The sequence below is a fragment of the Cebus imitator genome, unplaced genomic scaffold (genome assembly GCF_001604975.1).
Source record: "Cebus imitator isolate Cc_AM_T3 unplaced genomic scaffold, Cebus_imitator-1.0 Scaffold402, whole genome shotgun sequence".
Taxonomy (NCBI): domain Eukaryota; kingdom Metazoa; phylum Chordata; class Mammalia; order Primates; family Cebidae; genus Cebus; species Cebus imitator.
This window is the reverse complement of record NW_016107717.1, coordinates 414,697-440,786: the sequence shown is the minus strand read 5'-3', so window position 1 is coordinate 440,786 and position 26,090 is coordinate 414,697. Positions and strand designations below refer to the sequence as shown.

Below are 26,090 nucleotides of genomic sequence, written 5' to 3'. Positions count from 1 at the left end.
CTTTCAGAAGTACAACTTAATTCCTATCTCTTCACTCTAATTGTATGATATCTACAATCACATCTCATATCTTATTTTAACACATAATCATATTTTACTTTGTAAAATATGATTTTCCTATTTTTCATATTTCTATTGTATCTATTCCCACTACCACTTTGGGAGTTCATTGCATACATGCCTTACTGCTTTTTATCTCTCATGAAGAACCTAGGTTCTTAAAAACAACACTCAATAATTATTTATTTTACAAATGAATAAACCTAGATCTTATGTGCCAGAAATGTGTTACTTATTAGACCAGAGATTTCACTGTTTTTTAAGGATCACAATCACCTCTAAAATTTGTTAAAAAAATACATTCTAGTAGAGTTCAAGCACCAGAATTTTTTCAAAATCTGATGAATCTGCTGTACGACAAAATTTGTGAGGCACCAATCTCCAAAGTTTTGGTGATGAGGGAAAAAGTCTGAGTCAGCAATCCCAAATATGGAGGTTCAACTTAGAAGTTATATCAGCCCACTAATTCTACTAACTTTTCCAACTGCAAGCCATGTCAAATTCATTTGTACAGTGTTCCCTCTTTGACTTTCTATACAATTGCTAGGAATTAACAGACATAGCCATCCTCTCTGAGAGAGTTCAGACAGATTTGCCATTTACATTTGGAGCTTATGCAAGTCCACTACTGGAATTGAGGCTTGGCTATTTAAATTAGTAGCTGAGAAATTTGAGTTTAAATCAATTAGACTCTCAAACCTCAGTCTCTCCAATTAAAATGTGTAAACAATGAAATAGGCAAATATGTTTTAAAATCTTATAATTATCTCTGCAAAATGAGGACGTTTCAGTAGAAGTTCTTTGTTGATATATGACTGTCAAGTTACTACTGTGTTTACTGACAGTGTCCCTTTCATTTTCTCAACAGAATGCATCAAGGGGAAGCCATTTTATGCGGATGCCATAGAGGGAGGAAAGAGCATCGAAGAATAGCTGTTTCATGTTATTTACTCTGATGCTCTGGTTTCAGAATTAATGACAAACTTCATTTGGCAGTCCAGGATCTGCGGGTTCTGGGTTTCCAGGTTTCATTGTTGACAATGTCAGGTTAACTCAGGGCATTTCGCAGCACTGCGTGAGGTGCCGTAACATCAGTTTTGCAATCTCATTTGTCAAATAATTATTATATAATGAAAACTATGTACCACACAATAAAATGTTCATTCTTCTACTGTGGTACAGTATACTTAAGTATAAAATAGCCACACGGAACAATTGGAAATGACATGGAAAGTTCAGCTTGTAAATTATTTTAATTTATTTAGTTAAAAAACAAACCATAAAAAGAAGAACAAATCAGGTAGAATTAATTTCCAAGTCAAAGGGAACAAGGAAAGTTGAGCGGAAAACAACAAGTCAAGAGAGAAGGAAACAAATATTGGGTCGGAAAAACAGAAAGTGAGTGGATCTCAGAGAAGAGATCTTCACAATTTCTCATGATAAATTATGAAGACTGACATGTGAGAGTCACTAATATTTGCTATTATTCTAAGATGACTGGTCAAACCTGAGAACACACAGCATCACCACATCACCTGTGGTACCCTGAATGTTTGAAGGTAGCTATAGGGCATTGCTTGCAAATAATAGCTTGTGACCCACCATTCAGTTATTAAATAAATGTAGTGGGGTGCTATCCAAAGTTTATTTTTATAAAGAAAAAGAGAAGAAAAATGTCAGCACACATCAAACACTGTTAACAATAAATATTGTATCTGAAAACATTTGATTTGGCTACATTCATAAATATATACCCATGTACATACTAGGTTCTCATGCAAAATGTTTTTCTAACCGGAGGTCAGGGTGAAAAAAACCTGAATGCTTCTGCCTACAGGAGTCAAGCTTTCTGCTTCTTGAGTCAACTCTGTCTTCTTAGATAGCTCCTCTTTTGCTTCCTGGCTTCTAACATGTAATTATCTCCCTGAGGGTTAGTTCTCAGTCCTTTGCTCTGCTGTGTATATATGTATATACACAGCAGATATATATATATATGTATATGTATTATATTATATAATATATATATGTATTATATAAGTATAGAATTTAATATATAAATTCTATCTTTAGAATTTATCTTTTCCCAGACTGCAGACATCTATTTTCATCTATGCACTTGATAGTGCCTTATTGCCACTCCCAAAATCAACGCATTTAAAAGTAAAATCACCTGGGTTCAAATCCTGAGACTATCACTTTGGAAAAATTATCTAACCCTTGAAAGCCTTAGATTCTTCATTTGTCAAATCTGGATAATGGTATTTTCTTATATTAAATACAATGATGTCTATTATGTATAACAGTTCTTGGTATTTATTAAATATTTCATAACAAATAATTGTTCCCTACCCTCTTAAACCAAATTCCTCTTTGGGTTTTCAAATTTTTACAAGATGCAACACTTCTCCAGAACTTGAATTACGGGAATAATTCTGGACTCCTTGCTATCCCTTGACCCCATGTCACTCACTGAGTTCTGTCGATCCTCTGAGGTCTTGCTTGTTTCCAAACCTCTGCATCTCTTACCCTCTGCAGAGCTGTCACCATTTGATTCCCACACTCAACCGCATTTATAGTTCCTATCTGTGGACCAATGAAGGATACTTTACCAGTAAAGCATGCATCTCACAATCAGCATTAGGTTACTCTCACAAAGCACTCTGACTGCCTGCTGCTTCCCATGCTAGCAACTGCCTTAGAGCAAGTGGCTTACCTCTCTCCGCTTCAATGTCCTCATATGTAAAAATAGAGATGATATGTTTTCTTAACTCATCAAGTTATTGTGAAGATTAGATGTTAAGTACTTAGACCAGGGCCTAGTACAAAGAAAGTGCTCAATTACTGTTTCTTCTTCTCCTCCTTCCCCTTCCTTCTTCATGTTATTCATCTTCATCTTCTTTCTCCCTTCCTCCTTCTCCTCCTCTCCCATCTTCATCTTGTTGATTATTGTGTTGTTGTTATTATTATCTCTATATCTTTTATTATTTCACCTCATTAAGTCTTCCACAGATCAGTGGTTTTAAAATTTTGTTCTAAGAGCCCTAGGACCCTGTAAGGCAACTCAAGGACTGCTGAAGAGGGAAAGAACATGCTAAAAGGTATGACTTCAGGTTATTTGTCCTGTTTTTACCAAAGAAGTTCTGTTTGTTCCCTTGGAGGGTTATTTCTTAAACTTACTCATTAAGCAAAATAAGTCCATTCATAAAATAAGGGTTGAACAACTCTCTCCCAGACCACTAGACTACTATTAGCACTGTCAGACTTCACTGTCTTGATCCACTCCCCACTGACTATTCATCTTGACATTTGATTTCCTGATTCTCTTTACATACAGTAGCCCAAAAAACTTCAAAGTTGAATCAATTGCAGCATTTTGTCTTATTTCTAGTTTCATAAGAGCTGTTCTCTCTGTGTGTGTCTCTCTCTCTCTCTCTCTCTCTCTCTCTCTCTCACACACACACACACACACACACACACACTATCATTACTAGTTATTGGTTTTCAACCTCAATTAAAGTTCATTGCTACCTAGCAATCCAACATATCTCTAACAAGCATCTTTCTCCATTTCCTTCACAAATGAAATCTTCACTCTCTTCCTAAACCATCTACCAGGTAAAATCCCACTCAACCTTAACAGATTTGCTTCCTAACTTAATGAGAAAACAGAAGCTACATGACAACACTTCCTTTAACTTGGTACTTCCTGGCTACAAACATCTCCATCATCCTCTATTCTTTCTCCTTTTGCTTACACTCCCCCTCTTCTCTCCTCCACCTGTGCAATAGATCCCATGACTTTCCACCTCTCCCTTACTCTTGAATCTCAAAACTTTCATATTCTCCTGGCTCTCTCCCTATGAAAAGATTTAGTGGTTTCCCCCATTTTTAAAGAAATCCTGCCTTTACCTTTAGCTTTCAGTTCCCTTGTTCCTTTCTCAGCCAAGGTTCTTGAAAGAGTTCATCTCCACATTCTCACTTTCATTCACTCCTCACCCACTGTCATCTGTATTTCACTCCTCCTTATCACTAAAGTTTCCCACGAAGTTTGCCAATGATTTCCCCATACTGTCAAATCCAATGGAGATTTTCCTGTCTTCATTTTACTAGATGTCATTACTGCAGTTTACGATTTTACCCATATTCTTTTTATTTCTGTTTTATTGATATATAATCCATATAAAATCTACCAATTTAAAGTGTACAATTTGATGTTTTTAGTGCATTGAGAGATGTGTGCAATTATTTCCACAGTGAATTTTAGAATGTTTTTTGTTATCACAAAGAGAAGCCCTGTGTCTCTTAGCTACTATCTCCTTATCCGTACATCCTCCCCAGCTTTAAGAAACCTCTAATCTATTTTCTGTCTCTGTAGACTTTTCTCTTCTGGGTATGTAATATTAGTGGAATCATAGTGATCTTTCATGACTTGTTTCTTTCATTTGGCATGTTTTCAAGCTTCATCCATGTTGTAGCATGTATCAGTACTGCATTCCTTTGTGTGACCAAGTATTTCACTGTATAGATATACTGTATTTTGTTTATTGACTCTGTACTCATTTGAGAAATTCTCTTATTCTAAATTCCTGGGACCACATATCCTATGGCTTTTTCCACCTCTGCTTTTTTCCAGTTTCTCTGGAGCATTTTTCTTCTAACTTCTATCTGGTGTTCAGATTCTACAGGCTTTCCCTGAATGAATCCATCCAAATCTATAGCATAAACCCTCACCAATTTGCTGATGACTCTCAAAACAATATTCCTGACTGATATGCTGTATTCTCAGTTTCAAACTGGATATTAAATTTTCTACTGGACAGTTTTGCCCATTTACTCCTGGGCAATTCAAATTCAGTTCCATAAAGTTGAATTTTNCCCAATCCCAAAAGACCGCGTCTCATCAATTCTTTATGACAAATGGTGTTCACCATGTAATCTATGCCATGAATACATGCATCACCCCCTGTCAGCCCCTCTCCATTTTCTATCAAAGCCTATATTGCTAGTTCTTAATGCCTTCGATATCCATCTTTTTTTCTCTTTTACTGCCACTGCTTTCTTTTAGTTTAAGGATTTGTCATTCATTTTTCTGGGAATTATTAAAATAATCTCCACAGTGTCCCTCTCCAACTCATTCTCTATATTTCTACAAAATGTTGATCCTGTCATATCATCAGTTTAAACAATCTTCAGTTCCAAGCCCCATAGCTCAGCACACAGCTCAGCACCCTATTTCCCTGGCATCATCAATAGCCTTTTCCCAAATAGATCCTTTGTGCCAGGTTTGCAAACCTTGATTGTCATTTCACATCTCTGTGCTTTTGTACAAACTTACCTGCCTAGAATATATTTACATCTTGTATATAATATATGTAAACCTATATTCTACCTTTACCTAACTAACTCTCTCATCACTCAAATTTTACTACCTAGGTAAGTTTCCTTCACTTTTCTATTTAATATAGCCAACTCTCATTAGTGCCATCTGGTTATATAATGATCACATCATGCTGAAAGCTTCTGAAGAAAGAACCCTCCCTCCCACTTAACTTTGTGTCTTAGAGTTAGTTAGTTGGCATGTATTTGACATTCAATGATTTGTTTTTGTTTTTTTGAGACAGTCTTACTCTTGTGCCCAGGCTGGAGTGCAATGGTGTAGTCTCGGCTCACTGCAACCTCTGCCTCCCAGGTTCAAGCAATTCTCCTGCCCTGGCCTCCTGAGTAGCTGAGATTACAGGTGCCCACTACCATGGTCTTACATCTTACATTTTCCAGAAAGCCTTCTCTCCCCTTCTTCCTAGTCTGGATTGAATGATTCACCCAAGGGCTTCTAAAATATAACCTATATATTCTGTTGTAACACCTATCACACTACAAAATAGTTATTGTTTGTCTTTATATTCCAGTGTCCTCCCCAACGCTTGGTACACAGATGTTCAATATACATTTGTTTATTAAAGAATACATGAATGAAGATGAATACATGAATGAAAGCCTACATCATAAGACCCAGCTTCTGCCATATATCACAGTCCTGACCATTGAATTTGTGTCTGTGTTATTGTCCATAGGTTCCTTTCTTTATTACTTGCTCAGTTCCTTAAGCCCACCCAGAATTACTTCCCAGTCTAATTCAAACACAGACTACTATAAGGGTCTAAAATTCTAAACCCAATCTTGATATCTGAGATTCTGGCAGACCCATCTGTCTTGGTATTTGAGGCTCTGGCAGACCCATCTGTTGCCAGTTGCCCACCTGCCAACCTGCATGCTTGGACTTCCCCAGACTTCATACATATATATCAAATTTTCCATCATCACTGTGGTCACCCACTTGGATTTCTCATTATTTAATATTTTCAATTGTCATTAAATGATAAAGCTACATTTTTTAACAAGTCACCAATTATTATTTGGCTGAAATTATGAAAACAATATTCTGAACAATTAAATGTCAGGCATTATCAGTCTGATGGGGGGAACCACCTTCTGATGGACTAAATTTCTCCTGAGGACTCTGAAATCATGCCACCTGTGTGTCCACCTATATCCACCTACTCAAAAAGAGTCTGGCTCTGATACTGTATATAACCTCCTATTAATATCACAGGAAGTTATTGGAGTCAATGTCTCTCTCTGAGAGAATACTAAACCACAACAGATGGGGGTCAGATTGGTCTGTTTATATCAATTCTTGATTGCTTTTCCATTGCTCCCAAAGGCCTTAAGTTTTATGGGTAGCATAAATTGCAACCTCAGCCTAGGATTCCATATTCAACTCTTAACATAAAAGACCTGTCAAATGTAATATATCTTGTAAAGAGAAAAACCAGAAAGAAAGATTGAATTTTATCTGTAAGCAAGCTCTTTAAAAATAGAAGACTGCAAATCCTTATTCAGCACTGAGAGACAGTTTCAATTCCAAATGATAAAGCAAATGAAAAGGCAAATACAAGATTATATTTTTAAAGGAAACTTTTAAACCATCCCACGCAGTTTCATCATATCTACCTATACTTTGCTTGGGTTTATCAACCAGAGATCAACATGTATTTGTAAATGCTCAAGAGATAGCAAGTATCCAAAGAAAATATTCAATAGTAATCAAACAATAGCATTACAAAACATACAAATGCTCACAAAATGCTTTTGTTTTCTATTTTATTATAGTTTTCACATCATGTTCTAGTTATCAATTGGATTATAAAGTCCTTTAGAATGGAAATCAAGATATGTCTCTTTATGTATCCCTCACAGTACAAAACATGGTAGTATAAATCTAGATTAATCTAATAAATTCACCAATTAAAATATTCAACAAATACGTATTGAGAGCCTACTATGTCCAAGTCTAAAGACAGCTCTGAATTTGGCCAATGGATCTATAGCAGATGAGGATTTCTGAGACACAGACAACATAAGTTTTTATCATCAGATCACTCCTTTGCATACATTCTGAACTCCCTTACCCTTACTTTCTCTATTTCATTGTATTCTCTTGGCAAAATCCCAAACTTAGTTAAATCTGCAGACTGTCTGCACCCATGCAGCTTATAGTGACCAGAGAAAGACACAGAAATATGCCATCTGGATTCAATTTGAATGCATGGTCTTTAATCTCAAGTGGCCCTTCTGCAGTCCAAATCCTACTACATTCTCTGGCCAATTCATTCTCCTGCTCACCTAATGACCATTTCATACCTTCTCTTCCCTCCTCAAATCCCCATCACCTTTCTCCTCACAACCTGAAGTAATCTTCAACTGATTACCTTCATGCCTATTTCAAAGGGAAGTGGAACTGAGAAGAGCATTTAACCAAGCTCTCACCTTCACATGTGACCTGCCTTTCTCCATAGACTTCTTTTTTTTTTTTAAGACAGAGTCTGGCTTTGTCACCCAGGCTGGAGTGCAGTGGTGCGTTCTTGGCTCACTGCAACTTCTGCCTCCTGGGTTCAAGCAATTCTCCTGCCTCAGCTTCCTGAGTAGCTGGGACTACAGGTGTGTGCCACCATGCCCAGCTAATTGTTGTATTTATAGTAGAGATGGGGTTTAACTGTGTTAGCCAGGATGGTCTTGATCTCCTGACCTCGTGATCTGCCCACCTCAGCCTCCCAAAGTGCTGGGATTACAGGCATGACCCACCACGCCCGGCCCTCTCCATGGACTCTTACACTCTGCTTCTCCTACTGTTACCTGGGTGACCTTCATGAGCTCTGACCCAAAACAACCTTCCTCTCGTGCACTAGATTTCCCTCTCACCTTCTGTAGGTTGTGTCTCCCCTCGACAGACTGATTTTCAAGATGACATGCTACACCCTTAAAGAGTATCTTGAGTTTTCCTTATAGGGAAGGATAAATTACAATGTAAAAATGTATTTTTTGAAATAATGAAAACAACATCCTTTCCTTTAGACTGTTTTTAAAAGAATAATGTTAAAATAAAATTCAGTTATAGACATTAGACAAATTAAATGAAAACATGGAGGCAGTGGATAGAGCTTTCAACCAGGAACAACAACAACAAAACACCGCATAAATTTTAAAAATTAAAAAACATAAAACATAAAAAAGGCAAAAGAAAAACAGGTATTATCTTCAGCTGTTCACACATTCAATCTTATTGCCAAAAATACAGTATTTCCTTCTCTAGGCTCCTGGCTCGAAAAGGTAGTGAGATTTCTCATCACCTTGTACAGTCTGAACATGAAGTTTCCAGCTGTCCTCCCTAATCCTCAGGCTAATCATGCACTCTTCTTTTCCCCTTCCCTCAAATGCATTCCCTTTTGACCTCCAAGTAAAATCAATTCTAATATAACTCCATTGATAAGACTTTCCAAAACACTAAGTTTTTATTTTTTAACCCAGTCATTTTAAGTAACTACTATGATGAAATTTTTGTAAAATAAATAACCATCTTCAACGTTTGTTTTGTCAGTTTGACTTTTCTGAGAGAGGGACATGGTTGTACAGTACCGCTCATTCAGAAATTTCCACCCTAAGGGTAAAAGGTAAACATACTCTCCAGTCTTCTAAGCAAGAGAGATGTTAAAAAAAAAATCTCAAAATAAACTAACATAATCTTATGAATATAATGTTTAGCCAAAGAAGCAAGTGACATGCAAAAATATATAGGAAGATTCTATTCAAATAATGTTCAAAGCATAGATGATAAAACTGTAAAGAAAAATGAAGAAATTATTATCATAAAAATTAGAATATCAGGGAAGGGGAAGGAGCGAAATCAGACAGAAATGTGTACACAGGCATTTTTGAGGCAGCAGCAATGTTCTGTCTCAACATGGGTGGTGATATGAATTTTGTAATTATTTAAATTACGTAACTTATTTAAATCATGAGGGCATGTGTTCGTATTTTGTGTTTATTTTAACAAATTTTTTAGAGATAGAGTCTCACTCTGTTGCTCAGGTTGGAGAGCAGTGGCACAATCATAGCTGACTATAGCCTCCACCTCCTAGGCTCAAGTGATCCTCCTGCCTCAGTCTCCCAAGTAGCTTGGACTAGAGGTGCACACCACTGCATCTGGATAATTTTGTATAGAAACAGGGATCTTGCCATGTTGCCAGGCTGGTTTTAAACTCCTGGGCTCAAGTGATCCTCCCATTTTGGCCTCCCAAAGTACTGGGAGTATGTCATATATACTCTTCTCCACATATGACAATTTTATAATAAAAATTAAATTATGCCAATTCTATTTTTGAAATAAATTTGACTTTCTATATTTTCAGTGTGGGAAGACAGTGGGACAGGAAATTAAGAAAGGGAATTATAAGCAGACAATTACACATTGCATCACCAACATACTAGTTGAGTATTTCTATTCAACTAATGGTAGACAGTGCAAGAAAGAGTATGTTTTATAGAGGCCGAGGACTATTTGTATATTTGCTGATTCATTGCTTCACTTTAACATTTATTGAAAGCCTGTCACATGTCAGGCAGAGCATTAGACGCTAGTGAGACATAGATGAATGAGACATGAAGTCTAATCTGGAAGAATGTGTGTCCTAGTGCTAGGAAAGTAGCACCTTTCCAGTTTGCCAAAATGACAGTCCTTCTCTGCCTTCCTCACTCTTTCTAGCTGGAGACTCTGACACTCGCCTTTTGTCTTCTTTCACTCTTCAGTTTCTAAGTTAGCTATGTGAACAGGAGTTTTTTCAGTACGGTGGAATTAATGATGCTGTCAGACTCAGTGTCCAGCAGGTCAGAGTGAGTCCTGGCTTTCTTGCTCCTGTGATATTGACCAAGTCTACTGGCCAATTTCCTTACCTAACACTGGCCTTGAACTCCATCTCACAGCTGGATTACCTACAGACAACAGTGCTGCTTTGATCGGAATAATCTTCTAAAATGTAGACCCCAAGTTGCTTTCCGATCAATGATTACCAGATGTCCTCAATCTCAGGAGAATAGTTTAAGTTATTAACATATTCATGAAGCAACATTTTTACCTGTTATGAATATATAGGTGATGCTTTCTTTCAGTCTTTTCAACAACCCCTTCTGGCTGGGCTTTCTATTGCTGCTCTCTCCTCTCACTTATGAGCCACTCTTTTGCCCACCTACCTTGATCCCTCTCTGTGGAAAATTTTACCTCTTTGCTGGTATCTCTGGCATCTCTATACCTGAAGGCAGAATGTACCTTTAGTATAGACTCCATAAAAATATTATTATACCTTTATTAGGAAAATGTGGAAAATGAAAAATTTTATTAAAATACATTTATAAAATTTTATAAAATGTGGAAAAGGAAAAATTTTATAAAAATACATTTATAAAATTTTATAAAAATCATTTATAAAAATAAATGTTTATCTTGAGACAACGTACATAAATTTTGAATGCAAACAGAAATTTATTTTACTTTTTGTAATCAGCTAAGTCACTCCCAGATTTTTGACCCTCAGAAACTGTAAGATAAATAAAGATTTGTTGTTTTAAGCTACAATTTTTCATTATTCAGCAACAGATAACTATTATCTGACGAGACACATTAATATAAAAGTTGGGAAACTAAAGCTCTAAGGCAAGTAACTATTTTTGTAAATGTTTTATTGGAACACAGTCATATCCATTTACATATTGTCTGTGACTGCTTTCACACTACAACAATAAGTTTAAGTGGTTGTGACAGAAACTGTAAGGTCTGCAAAGGCTAAATTATTTACTATTAGTTCTTGATTGATAAAATATAGAATTATAGAAGAAATCTGATTTGAGTCTAGACTATTAATTTGAAAGAGGAATCTCAGAAATACATTTTCCTTTTTTGCAGATTAAATAACTGTGACTTTAAGAAGTAGGTGGCCTAAATGGCATCATATAACTAACAGCAAAGCTGGACAAGAAATCCAAGTTCTCTATGGTCTAAGTGTTTGTGTCTCTCCCCTATCTCTGAAAAAATAAATTATATGTCAAAATCCGAATGCCCAAAGTGATGGTCATTAGGAGGTGGAGACTTGGGAAGGTAATTAGATCATGAAGGCACAGACTTCATGAATGAAATTAGTGCTTTAATAAAAGATACTCAAGACATTCAATACTCAAGATACTCCATACCATTCCACTATGTGAGAACATGGCAAGAAGGTGCCATCCGTAAGTCACAAAGCAGATGATCACCAGACACTGAATTTACTAGTTCCTTGGCCTTGGATTTCCTAGCCTCTAGAACTATGACAAATAAATGTCTGTGGTTTATAAGCCACTTATATTATGATAGTTTGTCATAGCAGCCTAAATGGACTATTACGTCTGCCTCCCAATTCAGCAGTTTCTTCAATACACCATACTACCTTCCCTAAGATAAGGCACCAAAGTCAATGTATTTTTTCATCACAAGTCTACTGAGTTACTTTAAGTAAGTCACTGCAGGTCCCTTTACTCAATTTCCTGTAGCAATATTGTAGTATCACTAATGTGTTATCAACTTCTTAATGGATGATCATATTACTTGATATATTTAAGTTCATTCAAAAGCACATGAAAAAGAAAAAATGACATATTATGGAAAGACCCATAGAAAAGGTCACCTAGCACTAAGAACAGTTATTCAATTTAATTTTATTATTTTTACTCTTGTTCAGAGATTTAATAATTGAAAGTAGTAAGCTGAACGTGTATACTTATTTTCAAAAATTACCTGCTGAATTATGTATAAATCCTTTTATAACAGAAAGCAAACAGCACCATTTCAACTTCCAGTGTCCATAGTTGACATTGTTAATCAAATACAGCATTCTTACCCACTGAATCAGGTTACGGTCTCAGAATAATTCTCAATATCACATTTCAGGAAATTATCATCATTCAGTCAAAATTGGCACCTGAATTAAAACTTATGCACTTTCTCTGACATACAGAACACCTTGCCATACAGTAGCCTTTTTATAGCATGTGTAGATATACGTTGGTTTTAGATTTCTTTTTAAAATTGATTGGCTACTGATTTACTGAAATAATTTAACTTCAATCTGTTTAAGGCAGCTCCAAGGCACACATGTGAAACACAGTACTAATGGGACATTGTATTTGAGAAAGGATTTGGGATTCTGGTTTAAATTCACTGCAAAGTTTAGTTTAAATGCAACTTACTCCATGAACCTTTCCCTGATATATGAAGTATGTCCTGGTTTACCTGGGTGATACCAGTTTGTTTCTCTTATGCTGCCATAATTAGTAACCATACCCCCTTTTACTCTCAGTGGTGTCCCAGTCTGTATGAAAAATTACATGGCTATCCTACCCAATTTGGAAGAGGCCTCTTTTGTCTCCAAAATCCCTATAATACTTAATGGCTCAAATGTGACAAATGATTTATCTTGTACAATAGCTACTTCTAGTTATAATTTATCCTCCCACAACCCACTTTCCAGTCTGGATTACAAATACTTTGAGGAAAGTTGTATTTTAGTATTCATGGTATCTAAAATAGAGATGCAATGGATATAAATCCCATTACTTTTTTGATCCTAGTGCCTCACACATACTAAACTCAAAGAGACAACTTGTTGAATTAATAAATACTTGAGACTGTAAACTCTTTTACAGTTAAAACTAACCTCATTCATCTTGATAAACCTCACAGAGGCACAGGGCTTTGGACATTATCCGTGTTTACAAAATTGTTTGAATGAATGAACAAATGAACAAATACACACAGTACAATTTTTCTCATGTTGTCCTTTTATAACACTATATAGAAATAAACTGGCAAAAGTTAATTAATTAAAATATTAACTAACATGTACCAAACAAGAGTAGCACCTTTTCTTACTCTCAGTTCATTTAAGTGGTTGACTGAAATACAATTCAGTCTCTTTGTCTGAGTATTTTGGTATGTTAATTAAGAAGCATGGGTCAATGGTGGCCCATCTCTGAAAATAAAACATAGATCTGATGACCTCGGAAGTCTTACGTGACACATCTGGAAAAGCTGTTCTGAAAAAAGGGGACTCAGAATATGAACTATGCCTGGAGGTCATAAAATTCAGTCTATAGTGGTCAAGTTCAAGGTTTAGCTTAATATAAAAATATCCAACATTCCAAAATGGAAAAAACTAAGGCTAAGACGCCACACTAATCAGTACTTAATGGGGTCAGAAACATCCTGGGAATTATCTTTCGTGATGCAACTTAACTACATTCCTCAAATTCCATCTTTCATACTTAGCATGTCATCTAGCATGCTCCAAACATCACTCTCATAGCTCCAAAAACATTATTTACAGGCCTCAACCTTTCTTTGCTGAGCACAGTTTAGGTCAGCTTAGATTTTCAGACAAGTCATTTCAACCAATAAGATGTCTTGATTCCCAAAGAAGCAGCATTTTTTCAATTTCCTATGGAGTTTACTTGGACTTGGAACCTTTTCCATGCACCATAGTTTACTCAAAAATGGACCTAATCCAGCAATCCCACTACTGGGTACCTCCCAAAGGAAAAGAAGTCATTATATTTAAAAAGATGCTTGTGCACACATGTTTATAGGAGCACAATTGCAAAAATACGGAGTCAACCTAAATGCTTATCAACCAGTAAGTGGATAAAGAAAATGTGGTGTATATATATACACCACGGAATAACACTCAGGCATAAAAAGGAATTAAATAATGGCACTCACAGCAACCTGGATGGAGACAGAGGCCATTATTCTAAGTGAAGTAATTCAGGAATGAAAAACTAAATATCATAGCTAAGCCATGAGGACATAAAGGCATAAGAATGATATAATGGACTTTGAGGACTCAGGACATGAGAGACAAAAGACTACACATTGTGCATAGTGTACATTGCTCACAGGATGGGTGCACAAAAATCTCAGAAGTTACCACTAAAGAACTTGTCTGTGGCACTGCCACCGCCGCCAGTCAGCCAAGACCACGGCTACCTCCTGCCCTGCAGCTGCTGCCACTGCCTGTGTTGCCACTGCCTCGACCAGCTGTATGATTAGGCCACAATCTTCAATAAGTAAATATATTCCTCAGTTCTGTGGTGTTCTTCGTCAACATTTATGGAGTTTCTGAAGGGTGTGGAGATTACTGCCAGGCACAGCCCAACCTCTATGCAGAGAAGTGAACTGAAGAAACTGATTACTACTCCACCAAGAAGCCCCCCATAAGAGGGGTTATCCTGCATACAGAAGTGTTGAGTTGAAATTCACAGAGCATTTTATAAAAGTTCTGACCTCAATAGGGTAAACCTCAGTGCACCTCTTTTCTGTTACTTCAGTATTACTGGATTGAAGAACTGCTGCTTGTTTTTAGGAAGTTCATTTCATTTGCCATTACTTACAAATTTATACTCAAAACACTGAGAATTTCAAGTGGACTGTATTGAAGTAGACTTCAGTTTCTTTGTATCATTTCTGTATTGAATTTTTTAAATTATTTCATAAACCTACTGAATGTTTTTTAACTAAATTAATACTACTCGAATGAACCACTCGGCTCCTGTGGAAGTCACATACAAGAACATGAGATTTCTTATTACATGTAATCCAACCAATGTGACCTGAAACAAATTTATAGAGGAACTTCAGAAGTATAGAGTTACCACAAGAGTGAAGCAACTTATGGCACTAGTCTTACGGAGAAAGAAGGTATCCATGTTTTTGACTGGCCTTTTGATGATGGTGCACCACCATCCAACCAGATTGTTAATAACTGACTGGTTATGTTTTGTAAAAATTAAGTTTTGTGAAGAACCCGGTTTTTGTATTGCTGTTCATTGCATTTCAGGCCTCAGGGTAGCTCTAGTACTTGTTGCCCTAGCATTAACTGAAGGTAGAATGAAAGATGAAGATGCAGCATAATTCACAAGACAAAAGTGGCATGGAGCTTTTAACAGCAAGCAACTTTTGTATTTGGAGAGGTATCACCCGAAAATGTGGCTGCGCTTCAAAGAGTCCAACGGTCATAGAAACAACTGCTGCATTCAATAAAACTGGGGCGTCTAATGCTACTGGAAGTGGAACTTGAGATAGGACCTAATTTGTTATACATATTAGCCAACATGTTGGCTTATGAGTATGTCTAATGAAGCTTCCATAAGAGTATTGAAAGGCAGTTTTATCAGGTCACAAGATAGATTTGGCAACCTCTGTGTTTGGGTTACATTCAACCTATTTGGACACTTGGCAAAAGATTCTTGCTGTCAACATATAAAATGTGCTTGTCATTTGTACCAGTTGACCTTTCCCAAAATCAGGCAGTATTGAGTTATGACTTGTTTTAATCTATTCCCACACCAGAATCTCATGAATACACAGAAATTTAGTAAGATTAGGTGCCAAAATACCCAGCACAATACTTGCAAACTTTTAGTACCATACAGAGCTAAAATCCTAGGAACTAGGAATACTCTAGACCTTATGTGGTTTATTCCTTCAATCACTTCAAACATTGAATATAGGGTGGTCAGGTGTGGTGGCTTACGCCTGTAATCCCAGCATTTTGGGAGGCTGAGACGGGTGGATCATGAGATCATGAGTTCGAGACCAGCCTAACCAACACGGTGAAACCCACCTCTACTAAAAATACAAAAATTAGCTGGGTGTGGTGGCACATGCCTGTAATTCCAGCTACTCAGGAGGCTGCGGCAGGAGAATCATTTGAATCCGGAAGGCAAAGGTTGCAGTGAGCCAAGATCATGCCACTGCACTCCCGCCTGAGTGACAGAGTGAGACTCTGTCTCAAAAAAAAAAAAAAAAAAAAAGGAAAAAAGGTAGGGCCCACATGGTTATTTGCCTTGGTCACTTTGTTACCTCTGACTACATTCATACCAGTATACATCAGGTTTGCTTAACCACTGATTTTTTTTAATCAAGTTTTACAGTGATTATTTGATATGTTTCTATAAATCTTACTTTGTGCTGTTATAAAAAACCTCCATTTTGAAAATCTACATTGTACAGAAGCACATGCCTTCAATGTGTCTAAAAAAAAAAAAAAAAAAAAAAAAAGCATTACAGTTAATTTAATGTTTGCACTCTGAGGTGCAACTTAAGAGGGAGAGGCTGAGAAAAGAATGGAAGAGGGCTGTTAATTATTTTTAGCAAATGTTGCCTTTGTCTTATGCAGAACATGTAGAATATACTCTTTAATTTAGTAAAAATTTTTTTAAGGTAGAGATACTTGGTTATTCTAATCACAAACTTACTGAAATTCTTGTGATTTTTTTCCATACTTATCAGAAGTTGTTTACCAACTTATTTTTGTTTGAAAGTGTGATTTTCTTTCGTTCTCTTCCCAACCTCTCTTGCAAAAAAAGAAGTGAGTTTCTGCTAATGAATTGAGCAGACATCTAATATTTTATATGCCTTTTGAGTTGTATAACTTAATATTTGGATGCTTGATAATTTATTTTATTATATAATTAATAAAATGGTGATGTGTATTAATGTTAGTTCAACCATGTATTTATACTTTCTGGGGATATGTGGTTACAGTTCTGTGGGAGAAATAATTTGACAGTGTTCACCAGCTTGTAAAAACTTAGTGTGGCAGCTTAAACATCTAAACAAATAATGAAATGCAAAAAAAGAAAAAAAAGAACTTGTCCATGTAACCAAAAACCACCTGTTCCCCAACAACTGTTGAAATAAAATGAAATAATGGACCAAATCATTAAAACTCATACCTGAAACCCTGCTTAGTCACAATATGAAGTTTCTAGATATCTGAGAAGGCCCTTGCATAAAAACTGACAAGGAGAAAATTAAGGAAAAAAACATGATCTCCAATAGTTTGCTTAGTTCCTAGCCAACTTTTCAGGTTTTCATACGTAATAACTGCGATCATTCAATAGGCTTCAAGCAAGGATGACTTAACTCCAGATCCTGCTACAAGACAGTACATGGCCCAATTAAGCTAGCTTCCGTATCTCTAGAAAAATGACTAAGTTAGACCCTCCATGTGGCAACAGATGGGTCAATCTGATCTCCATTTGACACTTAGTAAAGACTGGTAAATCAAGAAGCAAGTTCAAATTGAAGAAAAGAAAAACAAAGTGCCTCCTCTCATTCCCATCTTTCCCCTCACTATCCGACTGCTTTATCTCCCTTGCCCTCCCAGCCTGGCTAGTGGGTTGGGTTAGTAGCTTACTCATTCTTCAAAGTGGAATACTGCCTACTCTAGAAAAAGGATATGGCTTTCTCAGCCCACTCATCATTGGAGTTTTTTCCTTATTTCCCAGCCTCTCCTGTGGCAACTGCAATGAAACATGGGTATGTGGCTCTTTGTTCTCTTTAAGTTTGGACTTGCAGGCTGCAAGAAGAGATGCTGTTTGGCCACCAAGCCTGCAGGCTCTCTGGGGGCCCCACCATGGACAACCCTGAGAGAGCCCATTCTAACTTCCTGCAAGTCACATTACCCAAAAATTTGACAGGCAGTTCTGGGCTTTACTCTTATTCTGAACTTTCTTCATGCCCTCTTCACATCTGATCATGCTCCTTATTTTTCTCCTTCCCCAGCATCATCTACTCTATTAATGATGATGGAAAAAAAAACTGTGATAAACCTATGGCCACAGAGGCAAGGGAGTCTACTAAGAAATAAATCTGTGATTTCAAACTTCTCCTTCTGATCCTCAAAAGATAGTTTTGAGGCTATGGAGTTAAGTGGTAGCATGAAATGAAATGAAGAAACAGAGGCATAGACTTGGACACAGTGTCCTCTGCTTCTTGCCTAATGCCTTGGGTAGCTGAGTACAGTGCAGTGGGGAGACAGACAAGAGTCAGATGACTGCTCTTTGGATTATCTAATCCAATAACTGGCTCTGTAATTTGAGAGAAACCTCCTCATCATAAAATAAAATAAAATAATTGAACTAGATGGGCCCCAACGTCCAGCAGTTATGTTCTGACTCTGAGTGGGCTCATTATGTCTTTCAGAATTTACCTTGGTTGCACCTCCTTAGAGGTTTGCAGCAGCTGGTTTTGAAGTTGCTTGTTTTCCACAATGACTTGTGAAAGAAGGAAACGGAGTTAGACTTACAAGTTTCCTTCACATTTCAGTGCTTGAAGATTAACTGGAAAGAGGCTACTGTAAATGATCTCCACTCCCCTCAAGTTTCTGCCCTGCCTGCCAGCAATCTTCTCCCTTCCAAGAGACTACTGCCTTCTTCTTCATCAAGATGATCAAGGCTACCAGGAAAACCTTCCTCTAATCTCTGCCTGCATGCCAACAACTCATAAATCTGCATCTACCCTTCACTCCTTCCTTCCAGTCTCAGAGAAACGTGTGTCCTTTCTTCAGCTTGTTTCTGCCACTAGTGCATGGATTCTGACTCCCTTCCTCCCTGACCTACAGAAAAAGGGCTACTCTCTTGATTCCTCTTCTTTAAAATTGTCCTGGAATAAAATTATTCCAACCCTTCTAGAAAAGGTCATAGAGGATATAAAGTGGCGCTTTTCTTGTGCTTACGAGCAGAATCAAAACTGATTCTTTTTAAGATGATATTGGATTTTTACATATTGTTCAGGACATTGTTCATTATACTACACAGCTTCCTCTATATGTGGTCCCGAGGAGAAATTTCTGTTCAGTACGATTACCTATGGCAGTTGTTCTCTTGAGCAGCTGTTTGCTTACATCTTGTAACAGAGTAAACAATGTAACTTATCCTACCTCCCTGTTTGTATTGATTCTGGGAAGCTCAGAACTAAATCGGTGGCGTCACTCCAGCAGTCTAATACATGGGCAATCACTTTGTATTGAATCAATGAATCACTTTGTATTGAATCACCGAATTTGCCACTGCTTTAGTCTTTTCTTTTTTCTTTCTTTTTTTCTTGAGCTAGGGTCTCACTCTGTCACCCAGGCTGGAGTAAAGAGGAGCAATCTTGGCTCACTGCAACCTCTGCCTCCCAGTTCATGTGATTCTCATGCCTCAGCCACTCAAGTAGCTAGGATTATAGGCATGTGCCACCACACCCAGCTAAGTTTTAGATTTTTTAGTAGAGACAGAGTTTCACTACATTGGCCAAGCTGGTCTTGAACTCCTGGCCTCATGTGATCTGCCCACATCATCCTTCCAAAATGCTGGGATTAAAGGCATGAGTCATCACCACACCTGGCAAGTCTTTTCTTATGCCTCCTCATTCTCCCATTTTAAATTCATATTATTTTAAATTGTTGTTTTATATGGACATAGAAAATCCAACTGAAGTACTACCTGAAAAAAGGTACGCTGTAACTAGCACCTAAACAGATTAATAGATACTTCTTCTTTCAGAGATTTTTATTTAGAAATATGTATCAAAATATATAAGGATTTCTCTAGACATGGAATAAAATTCAGATGAGTTAATGAATGAATGGATACATGAATAGAATAAATGAAAGAAAGTAAAACTATGAAAGGCATTGGAATAAGCCTTAGAAAAAGATTATTGGATTTGAGTTTTATTATAATATTGGCCACAATAAAGTCTTGAGGTAAGATAAGCCGCTCAAATTTATCTCATAAAGATGCTCTAATAGCTCCCCAACAATGCTATAGGTAGGAGAGGTTATTACTGCATAGGACATCTTCATCACATTCTTTATCAGAGCTACTTATGGTGGACTAGGCTACTAACAGAAGGAAAAAAATGTGATTTTATCAATTTACCGACTAAGCAGCCACGATCATGCAGAAAGGTACAGAAATGACAGAATTAGGGATGATGACTTTTCCCATTATATTAAAATCTATGGAAAAGGGATAGAACAAACTATTGAACAGAATAGTTACACCGAATTATAAGCATCTAGTAAAAGTATCAGGTGCCACATGAAGTTAGTCTGGACAATTGTCATTTTAATATTGGACTGTGAATGCCCTATAATGTTACCTTATTTTTACTGTTAATGGCTAGGTCATTGAACAAATGGCAGTTATTATTATGGTTATCATCCTAAATCTTCTTATAGAAGCCAGGTGCCAATTCTCTGTGACATTATGCCCCTGTATAATATACTCGCTCTTCTGGTCTCGCTACCCATCTTTCAAGAACAGCCTCAAATCCCATTCCCTCCCAGATTGAGTCCTTCTAGTCAGAAAACACTAAACATATAAATGGTTCTTAGAACGATGATTTTGATGACAGTGGGCAGAGTTAATTTTAAGTTAACATGGAGGGAGCCTGGAATTAGAAAGACAAGTTGGTTAGTTATCATAAAAATTCAGACTTAGGGGGCTAATGATAATTAAAGATAGCACTTGGCTTTATTCTACTCAGTATTGCAATTATATGCATACACATCTGTATCTCCCACCTGACCTCTGAGGACAAAAATCATACCCCTAGTGTCACCTATGTCTAAATCATAGTAGATACTCAATAAATGTTTATTATAAACTGAATGAGTAAATGAATAAATAGAGTGAGATGCAAAAAAGTCCATTGCGACTCTTTTAAAATTCTTTTCTATTGGCTCCTCAATAAAGCAGAGGAAAGTGAAAACCTATATTAGAAAGAGAACAGGGCCATTTTACCATCTTAATCATCACCACTCTCCCTCAGACCTTGGATGTGCTCCAGGTTGTTGATGTTCCTCATAAAACCTGCTGCCCAGAACTGTGCACAGATTCCAGACAAAATCTGGCCAGGACCGTGTCTAGCGGAAGCATCTCCTTCAGCAATCTGCACACTTTCTGCTTTTTAACAAAGCCCAAGATCGTTGGCATATTTTTAATGGCCACATCACACTTTCACTTCACATGAAGCTTATAGCCACCCGATACCCATGATTATTTTCCCACTGAATGTTGCAAACATAGGTCTCCACCAGCTTGGTTTATACATTTTTTATATCCTAAACGCTAAGTTCATTCCTATAAATCCTGCCTCCTCCCTCACATAACCTTGCAGCATAAGTTCAGCAGGCAATTCCGAGTACCTCCTGGGTACTGAGCACAGCTAAGAGGCACAGGCATTCCTGAAGAATAAGTCTTCCTGAAAGCAGAATACTGTAGAGAGGACATACTCACTGTACTCAGCTTTATGTTTTTACACTCAAATAGAAAAGAGGCCTCTGAGGGGAGATAGGGCACAGATGCCCTGTGGGGCAGGGTGATTCATGTCTCATGCTTTCTGCCTCATGGTGAATCCTTATTACTATATAAGGTATGATCCTGCCCTTGTAAAATTCTTTGCTGAGATGATTACCTTTTTCACATCTCCTCTTCAATCACCTTAAGATCTTCTTGAGAATATCCACCATCTCTTCAAACTCACCACTGAATCCAATGCAATGTCTAGCCAAACACTTCCTCTTATGAAATATCTTTAAGTCACAAGGCACTTTCAACAAGCAGTATCTCATGTGAATTTCACAATATCCCTCTGAGGTAGACAGAGGAGTTAGTCACTTCTTTACATATGCTCCACAAATTCCACTCTACCACTATGGCCCTCTGCTGACCAAGCCCTGGAAGCTTCACAGCTCATTGGGACTAAAGTTAAAATCCATACAATGGCCTCATGGACTCTATAGAACCTCTCTTCCAACTACTCTCTGCCTAACTCATTCAGTCCTGCCATGCCAGCTCCTTCCTCTTTCCTCGGACTGGAATAAACCTGGATTCCATGTGGTTCACTCCCTTGCTTCCTTCAGATATCTGCTCAAATATCATCTTTTCAGTAAGGCTTTCTATGGATACACTTTACTCTACTTCCACAGCAAGTACTCTGTTTCCCCTATTCTGATGAATTTCTTTCTCTAGCACTTGCCACTGTTTCGCGTATGATGTACACACTTGTGTATTCATTGCCTGTCTTACAGTTCACAGACTGTAAGCTCCATAAGAGAAGAAAAATTTCTTTTCACTGCAGTATACCACATGGCACTACAATGCCTAAAACAGTGCCTGGCCTAGAATGGTACTAAATTAACATTTGTTGAATATGCATGAATGAGTATGAATGAGAAAATAATTGTGTGACTAGACTGGAGCAAAAACTATAATTCTTCTCATTTCTAGTTTCCTATTTCTTTTCACTGTGCTCAAATAATTTTCCTAATCATTTACAACCTACTACCCTTTTCTATCTAAATTACTATAGAAACTTACTAACACACCTTCCTGCCTCTAGTCTCCCTAGTTCATAACATTGATTCTGGATACTGTCTCCAGATTAGTTTTCTGAATAATTACTCAAATATTCAATATTCAATGGCTTAAGACTTCTGTTTCCAGTATAAAGAGTTTAGAAGCCCTGATCATCCCTCCACTGAAAACAACTAAAATCAGTGAATAATATACACAAATAAATTTTAAATGCATTGTAAAGCTGGACAGAAATTAAAGAATATCATCAGACTCCACATACAATGTAAAAAGAGGAATCCAGAAAATAAACATTTTCTGAAGCCATTGACTTATTTGAGGGCTCTCCCTATTTCTAATGCCCAGGAACTTATTTGACAGCCTTTTGAGAATCTTGGATACAAAACAAAATGTAGGACTTATCAAGATAGGGTGTTTGATAAGAAAGCCAACACAAAGCTGGAATTCCCAAGGACTGCACTGTCAATAAAACAAAGTACCAAAAATATTAAAAATTAAAAAGCCCACTTTATCAAGAGGTACAGCAAGAAAACCTGTATTCTTTGGCCTTGACTAAACATATAGGGGGGAAACCTTCCCTGAGAATTGTAACTACAAGCCAAATATCATAGATTTGCATCTCAAATTCATAAGATGGTATGGTCTAAAAAAATTCATGCCAATAATATATTTTAAAGTGGTTTCTTATTGGTAGTATCCTAAGTGATTGCCAGATGTAATAAAGCATATATTTAATTCAGACTGGAAAGAAATTGTTTTAGAAAGAAAGATAAAGTTTTAGGGAACATGGGCTCACAATCAAAAATCATAAAGAACACATGAAGAAACGAAACACTGTGAGGAAGAGCAAGAAGTAACACTAAGTAACAGAATCAGTGCAGCTAATGTAAAATATTTTTAAATGCTTAATGTTTTTAATTTAACTTTTTCTTTTGAAATAAATTGTAGATTCACATGCACTTGTAAGAAATATTACAGAGTAATCTTGTATACACTTTACCTGATTTCCTTCAATGATGACATCTTGAAACACTATAAAACAATATCACAACCAGGATACTGACATTGATGCAATCCATTAATCTTGTTCAAATTTCCAGTTTCACTCATACTTGTTTGTGGGTGCTTTTATTTTTTGTGTAAGCTAATGTAGCCACCACTTCAACATGTTTTGAAAAATTAAAAAAAGCATATTCAAAGTATGAATTAACAACAAAAATCAATAAAAGTGGCTAGGCAAATGTGACAAAGAATACAACTGATGGAGATTAAAAGTATATTAATAAAAATTATAAATTTATTGGTGAGTTATAAAAGCCACTTAGCCAAACCTCCCTGGGCAATTAATACAAAAACAGTTATTCAAATGCAGCACAGGACAGCAGAGATGTAGAAAACCTGAAGAGACATTAGAGCACTTGGAGAACAGACTGAGAGGTAGTAATATATATTTAAAAGAAAGTCCAATCAACTGAAAGTCCAATCCATCAGTGGATGACTGGATTAAGAACATGTGATATATACACACAATGGAATAATAGCCATAAAAAGGAATGAAATCTATCATTTGCAGCAACACAAATGAAGCTGAAGGTCATATATTAAGTGAAATAACTCAGGCACAGAAAGTCAAATGTTACATGTTGTTACTCTTATGTGGGAGTTGAAAAAGTTGACCTCACAAAGAGAGTAGAATGATAGACACTAGAGGCCAGAAAGTGTGGGTAGGTGGAAGTAGGTATGAAGGAGGTAGGTTAACAGGTACAAATATACAATTAGATAAAAGCTTTAAGTTCTATTGTTCAACAGCAGAGTAGAGTAGAGTGACTACAGTTAACAACAATACATTGCATATTTTAAAGCAGCTGGGAAAGAGCAACTTGAATTGTTCTCAACACATAGAAATGATAAATACAGTGATGAATATCTCAAAAATCCTGACTTAATCATTACACATTCTACACATGTAAAAAAAAATGACATGCACCCAATCAATATGTAAAATGTTATGTATCAATAAAAATAAATATAAAAATAATAAAAATAAAGATAAAACATATATATCTGTTAAAACAGACACATATATATCCATATATCATTTATGGCTCCTAATTGCTTATAGTTCAAATCCCTTAGCCCAACATCTAAGGACTGTTGTCCAGTATTACTTTTTCAATTTTCTTTCTCACTCTTCTCTAAGAAATTTTCCTCCTTTCAAGGAGTGGCCTTAACATGTTTGCACATCTGTATTTTGGTTCACATAATTGACTTTGCCTAACAAACTCTTCCTTCTGCTCTCTGCTGTACATATTTTAAGAAACTCACCTCTTCTAAAAGTCTTTCCTAATCCCTGAGCTCGTAGTAGTTTTCCTTTCCTTCCCCTCATTCTTCAAGAACGTATTCTCTGAAATAATCATTACATAATTAAAATCAACAAACATTTAGTTTTTATCCACTATTAGCTAAATGTTTTGCTGGCGTGTAAGACTGATACTTAACACACAATCTAGAATGGCAGTTGGAAACACAGGCTCTGAAGTTGGAGTTTAACTCCTGCCTGCTACTGCATATTGATAGTTATTTGACTATCTAAATTTAAGTATAAAATGCACATAATCGAAATATGTATTTTTTGGAGCTATGGTGAGCATTAAATAAAATAATCTATGCAAAATGTTTGTTTTGTTGGTATAATTATATAAATTGTGTGTGTGTGTGTGTGTGCATAAAATTATATATAAGATTTTATGTGTTATATATCTTATATATAATTTTACTATTAACATAAAATCTTATATATAATTTTACTATGATTATATAATATATAATTGCTATTATATAATTTACTATTATATAATTATATATAAGATTTTACATATAAAATCTTATATATAATTTTACTATGAACCAGGTACTTTACTTGAATATCCTGGCATATTTGGGTTCAAAATCTAAATCATGTAATTCCAAGACTAACATTAACATTAAAATTCTGTGGGAGTTACATTACCAAGAATACTAAGGTCTAAGCTCTAAAGAAAAGGACATTCCCAGAAATTAAACATGTCAGAAGCTTCATCCTCAAGAAGTAAAGATGAAAAGCCACCTCATTCTACTTTGAGTAGAGCTGGCATCAGCTTAGAGAGGGTTGTGGACCTGGAGCCCCGAGGAGCCCTCTGGCTAGCCTGGTCTTTTGGCCACAGCTTCTTAAATCCAAGGCTGGGCCAGCGTGGTGGCTTACCCCTGTAATCCCAGCACTATGGGAGGCCGAGGTGGGTGGATCACGAGGTCAAGAGATCGAGACCATCCTGGTCAACATGGTGAAACCCCATCTCTACTAAAAATACCAAAAATTAGCTGGTCATGGTGGCATGTGCCTGTAATCCCAGCTACTCAGGAGGCTGAGGCAGGAGAATTGCCTGAACCCAGGAGACGGAGGTTGCGGTGAGCCGAGATCG

The 26,090-nt window shown here is 36.7% G+C and overlaps 1 protein-coding gene, 1 long non-coding RNA gene and 1 pseudogene across 3 annotated transcripts in view; 2 read left to right on the top strand and 1 right to left on the bottom strand.

Annotated features, from left to right (window-relative positions):
• Positions 1 to 26,090, bottom strand: part of PAPPA2 (pappalysin 2) — a 288,728-nt gene that overhangs the window by 214,132 nt on the left and 48,506 nt on the right. The window lies entirely within an intron of this gene.
• On the top strand, positions 15,014 to 15,623 carry LOC108289406 (annotated as a pseudogene).
• LOC119468254 overlaps positions 16,379 to 26,090 on the top strand; it is a 15,431-nt gene continuing 5,719 nt past the window's right edge. Inside the window, exons 1-2 of the long non-coding RNA XR_005196911.1 lie at positions 16,379 to 16,509; positions 17,352 to 17,361. This is a non-coding gene — a long non-coding RNA (uncharacterized LOC119468254). The remainder of the gene's footprint in view (positions 16,510 to 17,351; positions 17,362 to 26,090) is intronic.